Below are 22322 nucleotides of genomic sequence, written 5' to 3' on the forward strand. Positions count from 1 at the left end.
GGCAGTTCCAGCTGCAGTTCTAGTGAGAAGGGAAAACCAGAGCCAATCAGATTGGTTTTTGTGTGGAAAATTTTGAGTTTTCATCACAACATTGAAATCCAAATATTTGCGTTCTGAAATACCAACATGGTCCCTCATGGGAGTTTTATGTTCAGGTTCCTCATGCTCCTATTCTCCTCTATTGACTGTGTTCCCTGGTTGGACTACATCTCCCGTGATGCACCATGTGTCCCCTCTCTCAGCGTGAGGGTGTTGTGCATCATGTGAGTTGCATGGCCAAGGTGCATCATGGGAGATAAGTCTAGCTGGGGAGCCCAACCCATAGAGGAGAACAGAGGCATGAGGCACCCAAATGATATTTCAGAATTGAAATATTTCCATTGTGGAGCACAAAGATTTTTAATTGAAGAAAAATATGTATTTTTTTTTGTAGAAAGACTCTTTTGCAAAAAAAAACTTCATTTAATTGAAAATCCAATTTTCTGTCAAAAAAGAGTGTTGGCAGAACATTGTCAACCAGCCCTAGGAAAAAGCCCATAGGTGTTTTTTGAAAGACATTATTAGGGTGCTATCTCCAGTTTTCAGGCATCCCTGGTTCTTCAATTTAAATAGTGTGCAGAATTTTAAACTGATGTTAACTCTTTCCCTTCTAGGCTTTTTATAAACAGGGCATTGTTACAAACCACTGTATGAGACTTGTCTGCCTGTACTGAATGACAAGAAAAGCTGAATGAGCACTATCACTCAATATGGACAAAGAATGAAGAGAGGATAGGATGAATAAGTAAAGCAGCCACTGATCCATTCAAAGCCAATATTTATCTAGTTATGGGCACATTTATAGGAAACACAGAATTAGTCTGCAAATACTAGCATATTTTTATAGCAACCATGCAGGATACTATGCGATTTAAAAATGAAAAAGCGAGAACTTGACTTTTCCAAGATTTTACATCCGCTTTAGTCACTAACAGTCATTGATTTTTGCAAGCACAAGTTTAAAAAAAAAAAAAAAGAATCCAAGCCAGTTCTTTACTAAATAACCGTTTCCTGCAAGCTTGGATGTAATGCTCCGGTGACTGCTGATTCTATACTTATCCAGGACCATTGTTACTGGTAGCTAAAGCAGAGCAAAAAAACCTTCCCACCAATGAATCTGGGGACCTACAGGCCTTTTTGCCCAGTTTGCAAACACACTGATCCCATCCCCTACTCCATGTTCCCAGCAGTTACCAGCAAGAGACAACTGGTAATATTCCATACATTTTCACAGTATTTTTTTATAAAAGTATTACAACAGGTGTAAACACTTAATTTCTGTTAAAGCAACAATGATAGTGATTTCCTGGTTGAAACTACAAAGTGCCAATGCATGTACAGTTTTGTTGTGGGTTAGGTATTGAATGGGGCTCAGGTATTGATTGGCAGTGTATAATTGATTGCAGGAGTGAAATGATTATAGATGTGCAAAGAAGGTGGTTATTTGTGTACTATTTACAATTAATCTAATCAATCATTCCCATTTAGTTTATTACCAGCCCTTGATGGGCAATAATAGACATAGGAGCAACATGCCAGATTACAATATGGTCCATCTCCTCCACCATCCAGTCTGTGCCAATAGCTGGCAGAAAAAGGAACAGCAGTTCAATGATTAGAGTACCAGTGAGGGATTTAGGAACTGCCAGGGTCAGTTCCTTGCTCTGCCACAGATTTCCTGTGTGCCCATGGATAGGTCATTTAACCTCTCTGTGTCTCAGCTCCCCATCTGTTCAATGGGGATAACAGCACTTCCCTACTTCACAGGGATGTTGTGAGGATAAATACATTGAAGACTGTGAGATGACCCAATACGAAGGTTGTAAAGTCCAGATAGTACCAAAGTGAGAAGGCGACAACATCAGGGGTGAGCTGGAGCCGGTTCGCACCAACCCGTTGTTAAATTTAGAAGCGGTTTTAGAACCGCTTGTTAACTAGCTTCCCTGCGAGGGAAGCTTTGATGGGCTCTGCCTGGGAAGCCTGTAATTCCTCCTCCCAGCCGCCGGGGGGCGCTGCGCTGTGCTGCGAGAGCCATGTGAGCTGCCTCCTTCCCTGTTGCTGCTCCTGCTCTTTGGACCTCTGGCCCTGGGACTCCTGCTGCTGCCTGGTGAGTCCCCGGCTGCGTCCTGCTGCTCCCAGCCCCCCCCCCCGTGTGAGTATCTGCGCCCCTCCCCCACCTTCCCTGCCACAGCCAGCCCCTGCCCTCAGCCACCCCCAGCCCACAGCCGCCCCCTGCCCGCAGCCAGCCACCCGCAGCCAGCCCCTGCCCCACCCCTGCCCCAGCCACCCCTGCCCCCAGCCACCCCTGCCAGCCCCTGCCCCAGCCAGCCCCTGCCCACAGCTGCCCTCTGCCCGCAGCCAGCCCCTGCCCCAGCCACCTCCCTGCCCCCAGCCAGCCCCTGCCCCAGCCCCGCAGCCAGCCCCTGCCCACAGCCGCCTCTGCCCCACCTGCCCCAGCCCCCGCAGCCAGCCCCTGCCCACAGCCGCCTCTGCCCCACCCCTGCCCCCAGCCAGCCCCAGCCGCCCCTGCCCCACCCCAGCCAGCCCCTGCCCCCAGCCGCCCCTGCCCCGTGTGTGAGTATCTGCGCCCCTCCCCCACCTTCCCTGCCACAGCCAGCCCCTGCCCACAGCTACCCTCTGCCCAGCCACAGCCACCCCTGCCCCCAGCCACCCCTGCCCACAGCCAGCCCCTGCCCACAGCCAGCCCCTGCCCCACCACAGCCAGCCCCTACCACAGCCACCCTCTGCCCCCAGCCACCCGCAGCCGCCCTCTGCCCGCAGCCACCTGCTGGTCATCTCAGGGAATTAGCTCTTTCAGCCTCCAGAGCGCCTTCTGCAGGGCAGTATCCCACTTGTCACTGGCCCCGTGTCCCTCCCGGACCCCGGTGCCCTTTACCCTGGGGCTGCCCCCTGGCAATAGCCCCACCAGTCTCTATGGGTCTCCCCTCTGGGGGGAACCCCCAACCTTTTAATCCCCACCTTGCCTCAGCCTGGGCTACTGCCAGTCATCACTAAGCCCCCGCTCCCTGGGGCAGATGGCAGTGTAAAAGCCACTCATCATAGGCAAGGGGGTTCGGAGCTGCTGCCTTCCTCTACCTCCCAGTAGCTCTATGGGCCTTGGACCAGGCTCTGCAGCCTGGGGAGTCGCCAGCCTGGAGCTCCCCTGCTCCTCTGGCCTTTCCCCAGCCCTGCTTCACTCCCCCAGTACCCTTTCTGCAGGCCCTGCTCTCTCCCAGCCTGGAGAGAGACTTCTTTTTGGGCCTCTGGCTCACAGCCTTCTTATAAGGGCTAGCTGGGCCCTCATTAAGCCAGCCACAGATGTGGCTACTTTCCAATGAGCCCAGCCTTTCCCCTGCCACAGCCCTCTTGCCAGGGCTGTTTTAAGCCCTTCCGGGCAGGAGCGGGGGACCACTCCACTATAGCCTGAAAGAGTTATTTATGAGGAAAGCATCAAGGAGCTAAATATGGCATTTTCAGTGGAGCCTAGGGGAATTTAGGGCCATGCCTGACCCCCTGAAATTCCCAACTGAACTATGCATAGCTTGGCTAAGTAAAGGCTAAGGGAGATTTGATCATTATGTATAATGTTGAAAGAATTTAGTGCCAAGCATAGGGAGGAACTGGCTAAGGCAGGGATTGGCAGAAGGAGGTGTAATTAGGATGAATGGTATGAAATTAAGCTAAGGAAAATTTACACTGAATATCTAAGAATTCTGCATGGTGATATCTATTAGTCTGTGGAACGGTCTCTCTCAAGGGAAATGGCTAGAATCCTATAATTGATTGACTTACTTGAATCATACAGGCAGGAATGTTTGGCAACCTATTCTGGGCATGTTCTAGAGGACATCTTAGGAAGTTCACAGCTGCAAGAATACACAACAGAAGCCTAGTCCCCTGGTATTAAATTCATCCACTCAGGGAAGAAAAGCATATAGGTACAGTCAAAACCAGCTGATATAGCTGGAAACTCAGACACTGAATACGCCTCATGAGCTTTCATGTATGATCTTCAGTCCAAGAATTATTTGCATGAACTATTCAGAAAATTATTGTCCAGGATGAGTGAATTTGAGAAAAGCCTAAACTACTTGTGGGCATTTTGCCAACAGAAAAAGAGGCCAAAATCACTGGCTAATTTATTCACTACCCTTGATACCTCAGCTCTGCTCCAGAAGGTACTGTAGGGCAGAGAACAATCCAACACTCATACTGACAGAGCATGATGTGGTCACTTGCAGGTCTTTGCCATGATTACAGTGGTTCTATGTGTCCTAGCAATTCTGCTCCACAGAGAGAATCCACAAGAGGCTGGAGATGATACCTGAGAAGCCAAAAGCAAACTGAGAGCAGCTGAAGATCTGGGCCAAATTATTTGATACCGACCCTTGAATCCATGGGGATTACAGATGTGCCCTGAACTACAGTAATAGGAGATCCCTGACCATATCCCCTAAACAAAGGCGTATGAGATGTCTGAAGCACAGCTGGGTGGGAAAGAGTTTTTCCATCCCACAAGAATAGTTGAGATTTTAAAAAAATCCCATCCCGAATTGAGACAAAATGTCAAAATTTCAAAGATTTTCACAAATCAAAAAGGTGTGTGTGTGGGGGGGGAAAATGGGATCGGGGCAGCTGTAACATTGTGTTTGATAATTTCATACGGGGACGAAAACTTGAAATATTAATGTTTGATGTTATACTGCACCCGCCTGTGTTGCCACAGTGTTCCATGTGCTAGGGCAGGCTCCCTGGCCGTACTACATTTCCCATGGTGCACATGCAATCATGTGACTCCCATGAAGCCCCATGTGGCTTGGTCAGAGGGAGACCATGGCATATCATAAAAAATGTACCCTCACTAAGGCGTCCAGCCCACAGAGGTGAATGGGAGCACAAAGCACCCAAACTAGAACGACCACAAGTCAGATATAGTTTAATTCGAACAAACTCAAAATGAAACATTTTGTTCAGTTTAACAAACCAGAACATTTAGATTTGACCCAAAATGAGACATGTAATTTTGATTTTCTTGATGGACAAGCAAAAGAATGTCAGTCAATCAGAAACTGAAGTAACTGCATTTTCTGTCAAAAAAGAAAAGAAAAAGAATTTGATGGCAAATTCCAAGCGGCTCCAGAACTCAACTGACAAAAGACTCTGTTCACACATTCCAAACTGCACATCATAAAAAGTCTACATCCACTTCCTTTACCCTGAGTCCACTATGATAAAGAGCCTTTCAGAGGTGTGAAACACCCTGCAAGCATTCAACAAAGATTCAAGCAGTGTGCTGGTTCATTAACACAGGAAGCAGGATTCACCATGCCAGAGAAGACCTTTGGTCTCCTCTCAAGCCTGGAATGCTGCCTCTGGAAGTGCACAGTGCCCAGGGCCGCCCGGGGGGGCAAGTGGGGCAATTTGCCCCAGGCCCTGGGCCCTGCAGGGGCCCCCATAAAAATATAATATTCAATAGTTTTGCAACTTTTTTTTATGGAAGGGTCCCCTGAAATTGCTTTGCCCCAGGCCCCCTGAATCCTCTGGGTGGCCCTGACAGTGCCATGTGCTTCAAAGGACAGTAAAAAATAATGAAACGTCTTAATGCATATGGCCAATTAACTGCTGTAAACTGGGCAGCAATGATTCCATCTTGACTCCTTCAGCCAGCAGCTTCTGACCTGAAGCTTGAGAATTGATTAGCTTTGGCTTACAGTAGCATGTATAGCTACACATGACATATCATAAAATTATCCTATCCTTTATAGAACCCAGTGTTAGCATTTGACTTTGTGACCTCCCGCGGCGTGATGTTTGCAGGCTTAAACATACAGTGGAGATTGCAGGGGGAAGGGCAATATTACTGTGTTTTAGGTATAATACTTTCTGAAAGAGAAAATGCAGTGTAGGGTTTCCAAGAGCAAGTCATGCTGCCCTGGTTTGCTCAATGCACACACTATAAATCTTACTGGCATGTGGTGTAAACATTAAAAGAATAATAAAAAAAGATAAAAATAAAGTGAAGAGCTGTGTGGTGCCAGTGTCGTCCTTCATTTTCAATCACTTGGCCTTTATGCTGATGCAGTGGAGAGGAAGAGACTTCAGGCCTGGCCTAACTGCCTTTCACTCAATTAAAAATATGGCTGTCAGCACAATGACTAAAGGAAACTCATCAGCTTTTCTTCAAACCAGCAAAGGCCAGGGTGTGGTTTAACCTTTGTCATACTGTCCCTGCCTCCGACACGCCTACCTCCCAAAAGAACACTTTCACTCTGAGCCAAGCCCCCAGGGCCAAAGAGACTGCATCACCCCTGAACTGATGGATATATAATTCCTCAGTCTCTTGCAGTGCAGGGTAGCCTCCCAGTCAGGGCCGGCTCCAGGCACCAGCAAAGGAAGCAGGTACTTGGGGTGGCCAATATAAAGGGGTGGCACTCCATCCGGTATTGGGGCAGCACATCAGGGTCTTCGGCAGGAATTCAGTGGCAGGTCCCTCAGTCCCACTCTTCCTCTTTGAGCTGCTGCTGAAGTGCCGCCGAAGAGGAAGAGAGGGAGTGAAGGACCCGCCGCCGAATTGCTGCCCAAGAATGGAGCGGCGCGATTGAGCTGCCGCCGATCAGTTTTTGTTTTTTTTTTCCGCCGCTTGGGGTGGCAGAAAACCTGGAGTCGGCCCTGCTCTCAATTTGTCATCTCTATCTCTTCTACCTGCCCCTCTCCCCCCAATCACAGACTGGTGTGCTGACTAGAAGCCAAAGGGAATCACAGCAACAACAGAAGCACCTGGGAGAGGAATTTCAGTAGAAGCCAGGGGATGTTACTAGGTTTATGGCCACAGTGCATGGTGGTAGGAGTAGTCAGGCATTAATAATCCACTGCTCAATGCCAATGTACTATGGGCCTGACTTAGGGTTGCCAACTTTCTAATCGCACAAAACCAAACACCCTTGCCCTGTCCCCAGCCCGCCCCTTCTCTGAGGCCATACCCCTGCCCCACCCCTTCTCTGAGACTCCAGCCCCCACTCACTCCATCCCCCCTTCCTCCATCGCTTGCTATCCCCCACCCTCTCACTCACTTTCCCCAGGCTGGGGCAGGGGCATAGGCACCGACTCTGTGGGTGCTCCGGGGCTGGAGCACCTGTGGGGAAAAAGCTCCCCTCACTCCCCACCCCACCTCCTCCTCCTCCTCCCCTGAGCACACCATGTCCCTGCTCCTCTGCCTACTTCCCAGAGTTTCCTGCCTGGCTGCCACCAAACAGCTGTTTGACAGTGTTTGCACGCTCTTGGAGGGATGGGGAGGAGCAGGAAGGTGGCACATTCAGGGGAGGAGGCGGAGAAGAGGAGAGGGCGGGGCAGGGATTTGGGGAAGTGTAAGCTGTTGGTCGGGGCTCAACTCTCCGGCTGGCGGGAGGGTAGCCACACCGACTCGCTTCTTGTCCCCTCTAACTGGTGGGACAGCAAGACTTCAGATTGCAAGACAACACCTCCTGTTCTCAGGCCCTCTGGATCAGGGGGCGGGGCTGAATAACAATAGTTCGAGGCAGGCCCAGGCCCTCTGGAGCAGGGGGCTGGGTGACAACAGTCAGCCTCAACAGGGCCAGGCCCTCTGGAACAGGGGGGCTGGATAACCACAGTTCAATAGGAGCCCAGGCCCTCTGGAGCAGGGGGCTGGGTGACAGCAATCAGTCTCAATAAGCCCAGGCCCTCTGGGGCAGGGCTTGGGTAACAGCAATCAGTCTCAATAAACCCCAGGCCCTCTGGAACAGGGGCTTGGGTAACAGCAATCAGTCTCAATAAACCCCAGGCCCTCTGGAACAGGGGCTTGGGTAACAGCAATCAGACTCAGTAAACCCCAGGCCCTCTGGAACAGGGGCTTGGGTAACAGCAATCAGTCTCAATAAACCCCAGGCCCTCTGGAGCAGGGGCTTGGGTAACAGCAATCAGTCTCAATAAACCCCAGGCCCTCGGGAGCAGGGGCTTGGGTAACAGCGATCAGTCTCAATTAGAAGGCTCACAGGTTCAGACCCTCAGGTAGGGGCTGAACACAAGGCACCCAGTCAGTTAGTGGAAGCCCAGGCCCACAGTCAGGGCGGGGCAACAGCAGTTCCAGTCTATAAGCCCAAGCCCTAGCTCAGGGCGGGCAGCAACCAACACAGGACTCAGACCCTCAGACCGGGCTGAGCAGCAGTTCGAGTCTATAAACCCCGGCCCTAGTCCAGGGCGGGGCAGCAACAAGAGGCAAGGCTCGGCCCCTTAGGCAGGGCTGAGCAGCAGTTCAGCTTATCGGCCCAGGCCCTCTGGAGCAGGGGCTGGGCAGGCAGCAGTACAAATAGGCCCAGGCCCTCTGGAGCAGGGGGCTGGGCAGGCAGCAGTACAAATAGGCCCAGGCCCTCTGGAGCAGGGGGCTGGGCAGGCAGCAGTACAAATAGGCCCAGGCCCTCTGGAGCAGGGGGCTGGGCAGGCAGCAGTACAAATAGGCCCAGGCCCTCTGGAGCAGGGGGCTGGGCAGGCAGCAGTTTACAGGGCTCAGGTCCTGGTGGCAGGAGCTGAGCAATAACAATCGCTCAAATTAGTGCAGGCGTCTGTCTGCTCTGGGGTGAGGGGGAGACTGCCACCCGCGAGTGGGGTGGCAGGGGGGACACAGGCCCACCCACTCCACTGTGTCCCAGCCCGGGGCCCTATTAGCGGCTAGCACGGCCGCTGGTCAGTGGGGTCCTGACCGAAACACACCAACATGGGCACCTAGGTGCCTATAGCCTGACCGGGGTCGGCTATCCCCGGGCTACAGTCCATCTCCCCCTCCATGGGTACCTGCTCCTCGGTCGCCGGGAGGTCGGGCCAGTCCATCTGCATGGGCTCCTCGGGACCAGGGCTTGGGGGCAGGTCCGGCAACTCCTGTTGGAAGTCCGGTCCGGCTGCCTCCGATGGCTCCTCCGGGTAACAGCAGGGTGGAAGCGGCGGCGGCGGCTCCTCGCACCGGCGGAAGGAAGTCCGGGCGGCTGCCCGGGTTCCGATCCCGGGAAGTTCCGCAGGTTCCTCTTCGCACCGGCACGGGCAGCGGGGCCAATCCGGATCGCCGCCTCGGGTCCTGGAGGGTTCCCAGTCCGGAGCTCCCGCCGGCACGTCTGCTCGCGGCGGTGGCTGGCTCCTGACTGAGGTCTGGCGTTCTCCTTTTCTACTTCCTGTCCCGCCCCTTGACTTCCGGGGGGCGGGGACAGGAAGTGGTGACTCAGCCCAGCTGGGCTTCTGGGAGGGAGCGCCCTCTGCTGGGCAGGAGGGGAGCCACACCGACTCGCTACAGGAAGGAATTGGAATATCGACACGGAGTGGGTGGAGTTGGGGCGGGGACTTTGGGGAAGGGGTTGGAATGGGGGCAGGGCATGGGTGGGAAGAGATGGGGGAGGGACTGGGCCTCCTGGAAGGAGTGGAATGGGGGTGGGGCAAGGGGCAGAGTGGGGGTTGAGCACCCACGTGAAAGAGGGGAATTCAGCGCCTATGGGCAGGGGGTTGGTGTGGGAGAGAGTGTGGTCTCTGACTAGAGGTGTAGGTTCTGGAATGGGGCCAGGGATTAGGGGGTGCAGGAGGGGACTCAGGGCTGGGGCAGGGGGTTGGGTTGCTGGAGGGTGTTTGGAGTTTGGGTGTGTCAAAAACCGGATGCCTGGCAACCCTAGTCACATAGCCTATAGAATAAGGTTAAGTAGTTTATTCTATTTAGAGACAGATGGCTGCTCAGCTGGTAACTATTCATTTATAGTGTGATACAAACTGAGGCCCTGATCTTGCAAAGAGCTCTTGGTGGGCACACAGATCTTTCTGCACAGAGCTCATGGTAGGATCAAGGCTTACTGGTTTGATTCTGAGAGGGGCTGAGCATACACCGAAGTGGAGGTAGGGAGTAGGACCGTTAGTAAGGAAATTCTAATTAGATTGATGCTCTCCCTTTAACACTCACTCACATGCCTTTTTGCACAATAGCATAACAGAGAGGGTCAGTGTCCCCTCTTGATGCCTTGCAGAGAGGGACACCTCCCCCTCCCCACCACTGAAAAGAGAAGGGTTTAAAACAGAGGGGGGAGGAAGACTGCATGGGGCATTCACACTACTCTCAGCCCCTATGGGGATGGGACGGGGAGCAATGAAATGAGGGGGATGAGGATGCGGGGGAATTGGGATGGGAAGGGATGCAGTGATGGGGATGCAGGGCTGGTGGGAGGAGTTGCCCAGAGTCTGGGGCTGCTGGGGCAGCAGCAGACTCAGGAGGACTGTCCCAGGCCGGGGTGGGGAGCGGTGCTGCTGGGGTGAGGCGGTGCTGGGGTGGTGTTGCTGGAATGGGCCCACCCCCAACTCCCCAAAGTGGCCAGGCCAGGCTGGGCGCTGGGTTAATCTCATTTTCCTCCCCTTCCCTCCAGCAGCCCCATTCCCAGCACATGGGAGACAGGGAAACATACCTCGAACTCCTGGGTGCCAATGATGGGATGACAGACCGCAGTTCGCTGAAGGGCACATGCCACAGCTCGAGCCCAGCCACAGGAAGAGCGTGAGGAGGAGAAGAGGACCAGCAGCAGCGGGAGAGGTGCACACCATGACCCCTCAACAGCCACCTGCTGAGCGCTCACAAGTCACGCTAGTTCGTTCCCTACGCTGACCAAGCCAATAGGAACTGCGCCTGCAGGTGGGGGGTGGGGCAGCACGCAGACCCCCCTGGCTGCCCCTATGTCTAGGAGCTGGACATGCTGGCTGCTCCCTGGGAGCTGCGCGGCGTGGAGGCTAGCAGGGAGCCTCCCAGCCCCGCTGCGCAGAGCTGCCAAGTGGACAGTCAACGGCCCAGTCAGCAGTGCTGACCAGAACCACCAGGATCCTTTTTCGACCGGGTGTTCTGGTTGAAAACCGGACACCTGGTCACCCTAGCCTGACTCAAAACCTGCTCAGTCACTGGAAAGACTCCCATCAACTTCAATGGGCTTTAGATCAAGGTCAGAATGAAAAACACCTCCACAGATGCAGTGGGCAGAGGTACCTGAGAACGGGATCCATCAGTGTAAGTGGCAGAGGGCTTCTGGCAGAACATTCTCCATGAAAGGTCTTCAGCTTTGGAATTCACTTCTCCACCCCAATTCCTTGTGATTCACTGGAGCCCGGATTTGTGACACTTCCCAGGGACACTGCAAAACCCAGGCATTTGGAATAGAAGTGGCTTGAAGGTTTGACAGCCTGGAGATGGAGTATGTCTGATTGGGGGATTTTACTATCATGATCATGACAGCAAAGACCTAGCCAGAATTTAACTCAGCTACAGCCCAGGACAGCCCAAGCGAGGGATGAGACCATGGTTAAAAGATGGTTAAATGCCATCTACACCATGAGCCAAAACTGTGTTTGGACTGTTCTGAGGCCTCTATACAACCATACTGTAAACAGGCCTCCACAAACAATTAGTTTGGGGCTCTAATACAGATGTGAACTGCCCTTATTCATCTCACAGGGCTATTAGCTTTGAAGCCTAACACTTGAAGTTCCAATGATAAAATGGGAGTGTCGGCAGAACCTGGAATTGCAGCAATATCTGGAATACACTCCTACAGCTTCTCATCTTCAGGCTGAGCCCTGCTCCATTACAGCTGTAGCCAGCATTTTGTGCACCAGAGAGGGAAGGACTGATGTTTGACCTCGCTAGTATAGAAGGTCAGTGCCCAGGTCTGCTACCTCTTGTAGCCTGAGAAAGAGAATAAATCAAAATGCGTTCCGAGCAGACAGTTTGTGTAACATGTCCCTGGCATACTATTGGAGGTAATCTTTCATTGAGTCCATGGGGGGCATTTCTAGGCCTGAGTATTTCGAGTGGCAGATAGGAAGAAATAATTTTTCCAACTCTGCTCAAGTGTAATTTGTGCATTCTATCCATTTAATAAGTGTATAATGTTAACAGCCCTCTACACTGTGACCATACACAGTGCATTCTGCCAATGCTGCACCTGGAGCTGTCACTGTTACATGATGCTTTAGACACAGGGCCATAACGGAGCTCTTCCGTGCAGTGTCAACTCTACCTCATTCCATGATAGGATTGTCCATGGCAACAAGGCCATGAACTCTAGCCTTGGGAAGGTCAATTAGATGCTCCAACTATGCCAGTTTAATGGAAGTAACTAGGGAAGAAAAACTGTCTTAAGACTGACACAGCAAATCAATCTGCCTGTGTTACTTACACGGCTCCCATCAGCGTAGTCTGTGAGCACCTCACAAACTTTAAGGAAGTGGTCCCCAAACTTTTTTTTTGGCCCAGCCTCATTGTAATGAATTATTTCCTACTGGGACCCCAGATAGCATGTAGGACACCATTCTGAAGAGCAAAATGGCATCCTGCACACAGTCTGACTTTACATGCATGGCTTCTGTGAGGTCACACCACATGGGGGATGTCATTTTGCTCTACAAAATGACATCCTCCATACAGCGTGACCAGTACATACAGTGTGTGCGAGGTCATGCTGTGTGGAGCAAAATGGTGTCCCCATCCACTAGTGATTGCCGCAACCTTGTCAGCTGATACCATGACCCAAGGTGGGGTTGTGACCCGCAGTTGGGGAAACGCTGCTTTAGGGTATTCATCCTCACAACACACATCAGATGTAGGGCATCATTGTTAGCCCCATGTCATCAATGGTGAACTCAGGCCCAGAGAGGGTCAGGGTTCATCTACACAGCAAAAAGCGAGCCTCAGAGCCAGGTTAACCAACTCAGGATCATGGGGCTAAAAATATCAGGGTAGACTGTCCGGCCGAGAGTCCATGCTCCAGCCTAAATGTCTACACTATGGTTTTTAGCCCCACAAGCCCAAGGCAGTTGACCCAGGCTCTGAGACTTGCTGCCCCGGATTTTGGGGTTTTTTGCTGTGTAGATCAGGGGTGGGCAAACTATGGCCCGTGGGCCATATCTGTCCTGCCAGGCATTTTAATCTGGCCCTCAAGCTTCTGCTGGGGAGCGGGGTCTGGGGGCTTGCCCCTCCAGCGCTCCAGCTGGGGTGCAGGGTCGGGGGCCGCTCTACGCGGCTCCTGGAAGCAGTGGCATGGCCCCACTCCGGTGCTCCACCTGGGAAGCAGGGTCGGGGACTGCTCCACGCAGCTCCCAGAAGCAGCAGCATGGACCCCCCTCTGGCTCCTAAGCATGGGGTAGCCAGGAGGCTCCACTCTGCATGCTGCTCCTGCCCCAAGCACCGCCCCCGCAGCTCCCATTGGCTGGGAACCAGGGCTGCCCAGAGAATTCAGGGAGCCTGGGGCAAAGACATTTTGGGGGCCCCTTCTATAAAAAAATTGCAATACTATATTCTCCTGGGGGCCCTTGCAGGGCCCACGGCAAATTGCCCCACTTGCTCCCCTCCAGAGGCGCCCCTGGGAAAAATAAACCTTCCGCATTTCGGCACAAACCCAGTTTTGAGAAAACTTCTTTACAAGGTATCACTGGTTCTCAGCATCAGTTAGTGCTAAAAGGCACTGAAGCTCATTAAAAGGGCTGGACAAATATTTTCCATCAAAACTTTTTCTGGATCGAAAACTAGGGGTTTTTAAAAAGCAGAAAAAAATCACGGACAATGTCTGCTTTCCTTCAAAATTTGTTGTGGTTTTTTTAATTGAAAAGCTGAAATTAGTCTGCCAAAACCTGAATATGATTTGAGGTTTCAGAAGTGTGTGGCCAAACATTTGCTGCTTGCTGTATTTGATTGTTTAAAGAAACAATTTAAAAAATCTGCTTAAAAAAAAGTCCAAAACTTCTGAACCACCTCAGCTTGTAACCAAACACCTGAGCCCATCCAGGCAGAGAGTTTTCCAGGTTTCTGATACTCTGCTGGCTTCCTTGGGCTGGTCTACACTAAAGGGAAAAATCGATATAAGATACGCAACTTCAGCTACGTGAATAACGTAGCTGAAGTCGAAGTATCTTATATCGATAACTTACCCGTCCTCACGGCGCGGGATCGATGTCCGGGGCTCTCCATGTCGACGCCGCCACCGCCGTTCGGGGCGGTGGAGTTACGGAATCGATAGAAGCGCGTTCGGGGATCGATATATCGCGTCTAGATGAGACGCGATATATCGATCCCTGAAAAATCGATCGCTACCCGCCGATACGGCGGGTAGTGTAGACGTAGCCCTTGACTCATATCTGTCTCCATAACTTTGGGTTCATTTAGGTTAGAACATAAGAACAGCCATACTGGGTCAAACCAAAGGCCATCCTGCCCAGTATCCTGTCTACCGACAATGGCCAATGCCAAGTGCCCCAGAGGGAGTGAACCTATCAGGTAATGATCAAGTGATCTCGCTCCTGCCATCCATCTCCTCTCTCTGAGAAACAGAGGCTAGGGACACCATTCCTTACCCATCCTGGCTAATAGCCATTAATGGACTTAATCTCCATGCATTTATCTGTTTCCTAGAGACTGGTTCCATGGGGTCCCTCACAAACTGGAGACGGTTACTGTGGGTTTGTCTTTAGTATAACTTATGTACATACTCCATGAACTGAGCATTTGAGCTTGTTCCAGAATCTGGGATGAGCCTATGTTGTCAAAACTGAAATGCTCAAAATAGCACATGCATGTGAATGGACACAGGGTGTTAAAATTAAATTAATCCAGGGGTTCTCAAACTGGAGGTCAGGACTCCTCAGGGGGTTACGAGGTTATTACTGGAGGTCGTGAGCTGTCAGCCTCCACCTCAAACCCCTCTTTGCCTCCAGCATTTATAATAGTGTTAAATATATAAAAAAGTGTTTTCAATTTATAAAGCGGGGGTCGCATCAGAGGTTTGCTATGTGAAAGGGTCACCAGGACAAAAGTCTGAGAACCACTGAATTAACCCCTCTGAAGCCTCAGGGAATGCAGGGGAGGGGGGTCTCCCTTGGTAGGGTTGGGAAGGATATTGCTCTTCTCATGTGATCCTTCCCCGCAGTGGCTAATTTTAAATGAAGCTACCCTCCCCTGACATGAATCTCCCTATGGCACTGAAATTACATGTAGACTATAATTTGGCATTTGAGAAGTGAACGGGATGGTAGCCCTAATGGAAAAGCTAACAGCTTGGCTCTTCTGCAAGCCTCAAACTGCTGAATGAGCTTTAGGGTAGGGAAGGCTGTGCCTCCCAAACAGCCTGGCCCTACCCCCTATCCGACCTCCACCCACTTCCTGCCCCCCCTACTGCCCACCCCCCTCAGAACCCCTGACCCATTCTGCTCCTTGTCCCCTCACCATCCCCCAGAGACCCCACCCCCCCAACCACCACCCTGGGACGCCACCCCTGCTCCCTGTCTGCCCCAACCCCTAGCCACCCCCTCGAGTCCTGACAGACCCCCCCCAGAACACCCACAATCCAACCCCCCCCATTCCCTGCCCCCTGACCGCCCCCCCAAACTCTGCCCCCTCCCTGTGCCCTGACTGTCCCCAGGACTCCTTGCCCCTTAGCCAACCCCCCTGGCCCCAGCCTCTTACCCCCGGCTCCCTCCTCACCCGGAGCCTCAGCGCCTCGCTGAACAGCTGCAGCGTGTCTCCGCCGGGGCCTGAGCTCCGTCCCGCTCAGAGCCGCGTGGTGAGGGGGTGTGAGCTCACGCCGAGCGGAGGGAGCTGAGCTCAGTCTGGAGCTCGCAGCCCCACCCCCTCACCACGCGGCTTTGAGCGGGGCGGGGCTCAGGGGCCCCGCCGGAGACACACCGCTTGATGTGCTAAGGCTCCAGGAGTGGGGCGGAGGCGGAGGCGGGAGCCTCAGCTGTCCTCTTGGGGGCCCCAGCGGAGCCCGGGGCCCGGGGCAAATTGCCCCCTTTGCCCCCCCCCTCTGGGCGGCCCTGCCGGGAACCTGCAGACGGGGCAGTGCGCAGAGCCACCTGGCCACACCTCTATGTAGGAGCCAGAGGGGGGACATGCCGCTGCCTCCAGGAGCTGCCTGAGGTAAGCACCGCCTGGAGCCTGCCCCCCTGAGCCTCTCCCCATGCTCCAACCCTCTGCGCTAGCCCTGATCCCCCTCCCACCCTCCAAACCCCTCAATCCCAGCCTGGACAACCCTCCTGCACCCCAAGCCCCTCATCCCTGGTCCCACCCTAGAGCCTGCACCCCCAGATGGAGCCTTCACCCTCCTTGCACCCCACTACCCCGCCCCAGCCTGGAGCCCCCTCCCACACCCTGAACTCCTCATTTTTGACCCCACCTTGGAGTCCGCACCCCCAGCCAGAGCCCTCACCCCCTCCCGCACCCCAACCCCAATTTTGTGAGCATTCATGGCCTGCCAGATAATATCTATTCCCAGATGTGGCCCTCAGGCCAAAAAGTTTTCCCACTCCTGGTGTAGATGTACCCTGAGTGACTTGCCGGGTCCTAGAGATCAGGCTTCATCCCGAGCCCAAACGTCTACACCACAATTAAATAGCCCATTACCCGGAAGCGCCATGGGCCCAAGTCAGCTGGCATGAGGTTTTAAACTGCAGAGGCAATGTGTGAAGAGGCATGCCAGGTAACATGCCCCACCCACCCCCAGATTTGCTGCTTGGCTTGTACTACTGAGCATGCTTACATGGACTGGGCATGCTCAGTAACACTGCTGAATCCGGCTGCCCTCGCCCCCCCCACACACACTAGTGGCAGGCACCATCTGTCTCTGCCTAGAGACCCCACCCAAGCCCAGGGTCCTATTATGCTAGGCACTGCACAGACATATAGTAGGAGTCAGTAATTGCCCAGAGAAGCTTACAATCTAAATAGACAAGAGAGACAACAGGAGGGGAAAGAGAGGTACAAAACAACTTGCTCAAGGTCAACACACCAGTAAGTGGTGAGTTAGGAATAGCACCCACGTCACCTTGCAGCAAGGCCGCTGGAAGCCAACTGGAATATCCGGAGAGAGTGACCTGGCACTGCAGATAGCCTCCGGAGCAAAGCACCGCATTTGGTTACATTGCCTGCAAAATGGGCTGCTTTGAACAGTTCTGCAAAGTTACTCAGATACTGAACTTCGTGTCTCCTCTTCTGGAGAACAAATTTCCAGTCACTAGCAGAAAAGAATTTAAAAGAGAACAAAACAGAGGCTGAGTGGAGGGCATTCAAAGGAAGGACAGAAGGGGGAAGAAAACAAAGAGGAAAGGAGCAGGCAGGTGTGCACTTGAGACACAGACCTGCCTGATCCTGTCTCGCCTGGAAACTTGTTTCTTTTGACATCCTCAATTAGTGCGTGGCTAGCTGGCTATCCAACCAGCAGGGATCTTGTCTCTATGGACAGCTGGGGACAGAGGAAGGAGTATTTAATTCTCCTGCATGGCTGGCAAAAGGCTGCCCTGGTTGAAGGGTTTGGCTATCAGCCTGGGGCCATATTTAACCTTGTCACATGATTAGACAAGGGAAAGTGACAGGCATCTTGGCTGGAGTCATCACAGACTTTCTGGATCCCAGCAGGCTCCTGTTTCCCTTCTCTTGTTTTCTTTGGTGGTTTGCAGGTGGTCCTGCTCATAGAGAGTACAAAGGCCCCTGGCTTTGAATAGCAAAGTATCTGCACCAGACTTCATCCAAAGCAGGATTTACTTGAACAGCTCAGTGGGCTGAGTTGAATTTTTGTAATGTGACTTTGCACCTTCTGTGACTGCTACAGGTGAAACATTTCCCTTAAAGCTTGCACTAATGCCCAGCAGGCAAGGGGCTACTGCCCCCCACCACCCCGAGTCTCGTGAAGAAGCAGAAGTGTATTTCTGCAGCCAGCTTGACTAGTGCAGATCCTAAAATACAATGCTGAACTTCATTCTGCTAGGGGTGTCTGTCCTGGGTGTGTCACACTCCACAGTCATCCATTTCTCCATGCCCTGTAGCTGCATTGCACTTCATGCAGTTCAAGGGGAGAGAATTCCAAAACACAGCTCCTAACTCCTGCATTGCTCCTCTGCTGTAGGCATCTCAGGGCTTGTAATCCTCTTTGCAGGTCAGCCAGCAGAGGGCGACATAACAACACTTGAGCAGGTCTAACACTGGCCCTCAGAGGGAAGTGGTACCTACATGCCACATTACAAGTTCTTTCTCTGAGATAATCCAAGTATTTTACCCACCTTTATCTGGGAGTCTCAAATATCATCACTGTAAGACCGAGATGAATCCAAATGGCAGAAACTGGACAGTGGGCACCTACTCTGGGACAGGGACAAAAGAGAAGAGAAAGGGTATGTCTACACTACGGGATTATTCCGATTTTACAGAAACCATTTTTTTAAAACAGATTGTATAAAGTCGAGTGCATGCGGCCACACTAAGCACATTAATTCGGCGGTGTGCGTCCATGTACCGAGGCTAGTGTCGATTTCCGGAGCGTTGCACTGTGGGTAGCTATCCCATAGTTCCCGCAGTCTCCCCCGCCAATTTTGGGTTGAGATCACAATGCATGATGGGGCAAAAACAGTGTCGCGGGTGATTCTGGGTAAATGTCATCACTCAATCCTTCCTCTGTGAAAGCAACAGCAGACAATCATTTCGAGCCCTTTTTCCCTGGATTGCCCTGGCAGATGCCATAGCATGGCAACCATGGAGCCCGTTTAGCCTTTTGTCACTGTCACCGTATGTGTACTGGATGCTGCTGACAGACGCGGTACTGCAGTTCTACACAGCAGCATTCATTTGCCTTTGCAAGGTAGCAGAGACGGTTACCAGCCCTATTGCACCGTCTGCTGCTTTGGAAATTGGCGATGATGGTTACCAGTCATATTGTACCATCTGCTGCTGTCATGGGTGCTCCTGGCTGGCCTCGCTGAGGTCGGCCGGGGGCACATGGACAAAAATGGGAATTACTCCCCAGGTCATTCCCTTCTTTATTTTTTGTCTAAAAATAGAGTCAGTCCTGCCTAGAATATGGGGCAAGTCTACTAGAGAACCAGAGAGCACAGCCGCTCCGGGTCAGAGCCCCAGATATCCCGCAGAAATGATGAACTGCATGCCATTCTAAGGGGTGCCCCTGCAACAACCCCACCTGTTACTTCCCTCCTCCCACACCCCTCCTGGGCTACCGTGGCAGTTATCCCCCCATTTGTGTGATGAAGTAATAAAGAATGCATGAATAAGAAACACTGACTTTTTAGTGAGATAAAATGAGGGGGAGGCAGCCTCCAGCTGCTATGATATTCCAGGCAGGACATCTCCATTACTCATTAAAGGGTGGGGGGGAGAGGAGCGCAGCCTCCCGCTGCTATGATGAGGACAGTTACCAGCCCTATTGCACCGTCTGCCAGGACTGAATCTCCAGGAGACAAAGCTTAAAGAAGGGAATGACCGGGAGTCATTCCCATTTTTGCACAGGCGCCCCCGGCTGACCTCACCGAGGCCAGCCAGGAGCACTCACGGGATGATGATGAGGACGGCTATCAGTCATATTGTACCGTACTATCTGCCGGAGGGGAGGGGAGGGGATGCTGCTGTTTAGCGCTGCAGCACCCTGTCTACCAGCAGCATCCAGTAGACATACGGTGACATTGAAAAGAGGCGAGAAACAATTTTTTCCCTTTTCTTGGGGGAGGGGGGTAAATTGACGACATATACCCTGAACCACTGGCGACAATGTTTTTGACCCTTCAGGCATTGGGAGCTCAGCCAAGAATGCAAATGCTTTTCGGAGACTGCAGGAACTGTGGGATAGCTCAAGTTCTCAGTCCCCCCTCCCTCCCTGCATGAGCGTCCATTTGATTCTTTGGTTTTCCGTTATGCTTGTCACACAGCACTGTGTTGAGTCGCTGCTGTGGCCTCTGTCTATCATAGCCTGGAGATTTTTTCAAATGCTTTGGCATTTCGTCTTCTGGAACGGAGCTCTGATAGAACAGATTTGTCTCCCCATACAGCGATGAGATCCAGTATCTCCCGTATGGTCCATGCTGGAGCTCTTTTTGGATTTGGGACTGCATGGCCACCCGTGCTGAGCAGTGCTCCATGCTGAGCAAACAGGAAATGAAATTCAAAAGTTCGCGGGGCTTTTCCTGTCTACCTGGCCAGTGCATCCGAGTTCAGATTGCTGTCCAGAGTGGTCACAATGGTGCACTGTGGGATAGCTCCCGGAGGACAATACCATCGAATTGTGACCACACTAGCCCTAATTCGAAATGGCAAAACCGATTTGAGCGCTACTCCCCTCATCGGGGAGGAGTACAGATATCGATATTAAGAGCCCTTTATATCGAAATAAAGGGCTTCGTTGTGTGGACGGGTGCAGGGTTAATTTGGTTTAACGCTGCTAAATTTGGTATAAACACGTAGTGTAGACCAGGCCAAAGAGAGAAACAAACAGAAGCACAGAGGAAAGGAGTGAGGGAAGCGAGTGAGACAGAAGGGGTAATTAAAGCAACAAATGTAACCTCTTACCAGTTGTTTCCTCCTTCACACCAAGCCCCGTGTAGCTCCGCAGCAATAAATATCCATTGCACTAAGGAGATGATGAAAGTTGAAACAAGTAAAATGCCAGGAATGCCCGAATGGATAAATGTACTGCACCGCTTTGGCTGAGCAGGGCTTTCTGGCTCTTCCTCATCACTACCACCTTATCTGTGCTGTGTGAGTCTGCACAGCCTCCATTGTGTGATTTTCACACTTTGCCCTCTTCACTCAGTCCGTTAACACCTCTTTCTAATTAGTGATACATGACTTCCTCTCACAAAGTGTTTGCTTTTCCTTCAGCCACCCTCTGCAGTGGGAATTCGAGGGTGGGGAACCTTTACAAATGGAAAGGACATGTGATTACCCTGCCCTTTTCAAGGATGCCTCCAAAATTAGCAAACCCAGGCCACTCCAGTGATGACTTTTCAGTGTCCACAGCCCATCAAAGAGCTGATGCAATATGAAAATGTCACAAGGAGCCCATCTTGCTCCCCTGCCTGGAAACATAATCAAGCCCTATCCTCTACTCTGCAAACACTGTGGGTGCTCATCACTCCCTGCTCCCTCTCATCTTCCATTGCCCTTGTAGCTTTCATCCAGGACTAAGGCAAGGAACAAAGAGATAGTTGTCTTACTGTTGTGGTAGGATGTCAGGACTGGGGGAGGCAGCCAAATGCATTATCTAATTAAATATTTTTAATTATCTCCATCAACTCCAGGTTTCAATGGATGTTAATCACACAAGGCTGCATCTGTGGAGGCTTTAACCATTGGCCAGCCAGTCTGGGAGAAAAGGAAAGGAAAATTATTCTGGCCAAGGTGCAGTTAAGGCTGTAGATACCTGTCAATACCCTCAGCGGAACAGTTTCCCTTTAAAACACATGTGGAAGCCAAATGAGTCGAAGTGAAGGTTAAACTTAAAATAAATAAGCAAACAAAACATTAGATGGAATGGTAAGTCAGAGTTTCCTTATCTCTTCCTTCCTGTCCCAGTCACCCACCAACTCCTGCATATTATGTACCTTCATGCAACCTAGGAAGGAAAGCGGATTTTGTAAAATAGCATCACTGGAGCTTTAATGTCTGTGCTACATAGACTGTAGGAGAGGTTACTCACCTTGCTTGGTCACTCAATTTTTTGAGTTGTGTCCCCCCAGGCGTGCTCCGCTTCAAGTGTGGTTACACCCCAGGCATCTTTGATTGCAGATTTTTGGTAGTAGTGCCCATTTGGCCCACAAATGCACCCTTACTCCTCCTTGTACACCACACTGAGGATATATAGGGCTGCATGGGCAAACTGGCCTCAGTTTCTTCTCCACTGCAAAGTCCTGCAAGGAAACTGAAGCAGAGGGGACAGAGGGCAGGTAGTGGAGCACCCACAGGGACACACACCTTGAAGAATTGCAGTTACCACACACCTAGGTGAGCAACCTCTCCTTTAAGTAGTGGCCCTATGGGTACTCCACTTCAGGTGATGTCCAAGCAGTTTCTTTAACAGGAGGAGGGAGCTTTGGAGCCAGGTACAATACTGAAAAAATGACTGCATTCTCAAGGGCAACATCTGATCTAGAAGAATGAACACCCATGTAGTGCTTGGAGAATTTATGTACTGAAGACCAAGTTGCCGTCTTGCAGATCTCAACTATGGGGATGATTTTGGAGTTGCCAGGCAAGCAGTTTTAGAGATATTATAAACCATAAACCAAGATAGGAACATTTCCCAGAAGTGAAAAAACACGCAATTTATTTCTCTCTCTAAAGATACAAGTGGAGAGAAAAAGACCTAAGTACTTACATGGGATAAGCAGTTAAAATAGGATACAGTAGATGAGCAAGCTCAATTATGGTCCATTTTTTAAAGTTCTATTCTATATAGGTTCTTATCCCACTCTCATCACTGTAGTATCTGAGCACC

The 22322-nt window shown here is 51.7% G+C and overlaps 1 long non-coding RNA gene across 2 annotated transcripts; it reads left to right on the top strand.

Moving 5' to 3' along the window:
• Positions 1–10448: 10448 nt before the first annotated feature.
• LOC120371487 lies at positions 10449–22079 on the top strand. 2 transcript variants are annotated; one of them, XR_005584397.1, is made up of 3 exons: positions 10449–11715; positions 21127–21361; positions 21894–22079. It is a non-coding gene; the product is annotated as an uncharacterized LOC120371487 (long non-coding RNA). The 2 variants fall into 2 exon arrangements; XR_005584396.1 differs by having other exon boundaries at positions 21906–22079.
• Positions 22080–22322: the final 243 nt, after the last annotated feature.

Source organism: Mauremys reevesii, linkage group 9, assembly GCF_016161935.1.
Source record: "Mauremys reevesii isolate NIE-2019 linkage group 9, ASM1616193v1, whole genome shotgun sequence".
NCBI classification, from domain to species: domain Eukaryota; kingdom Metazoa; phylum Chordata; order Testudines; family Geoemydidae; genus Mauremys; species Mauremys reevesii.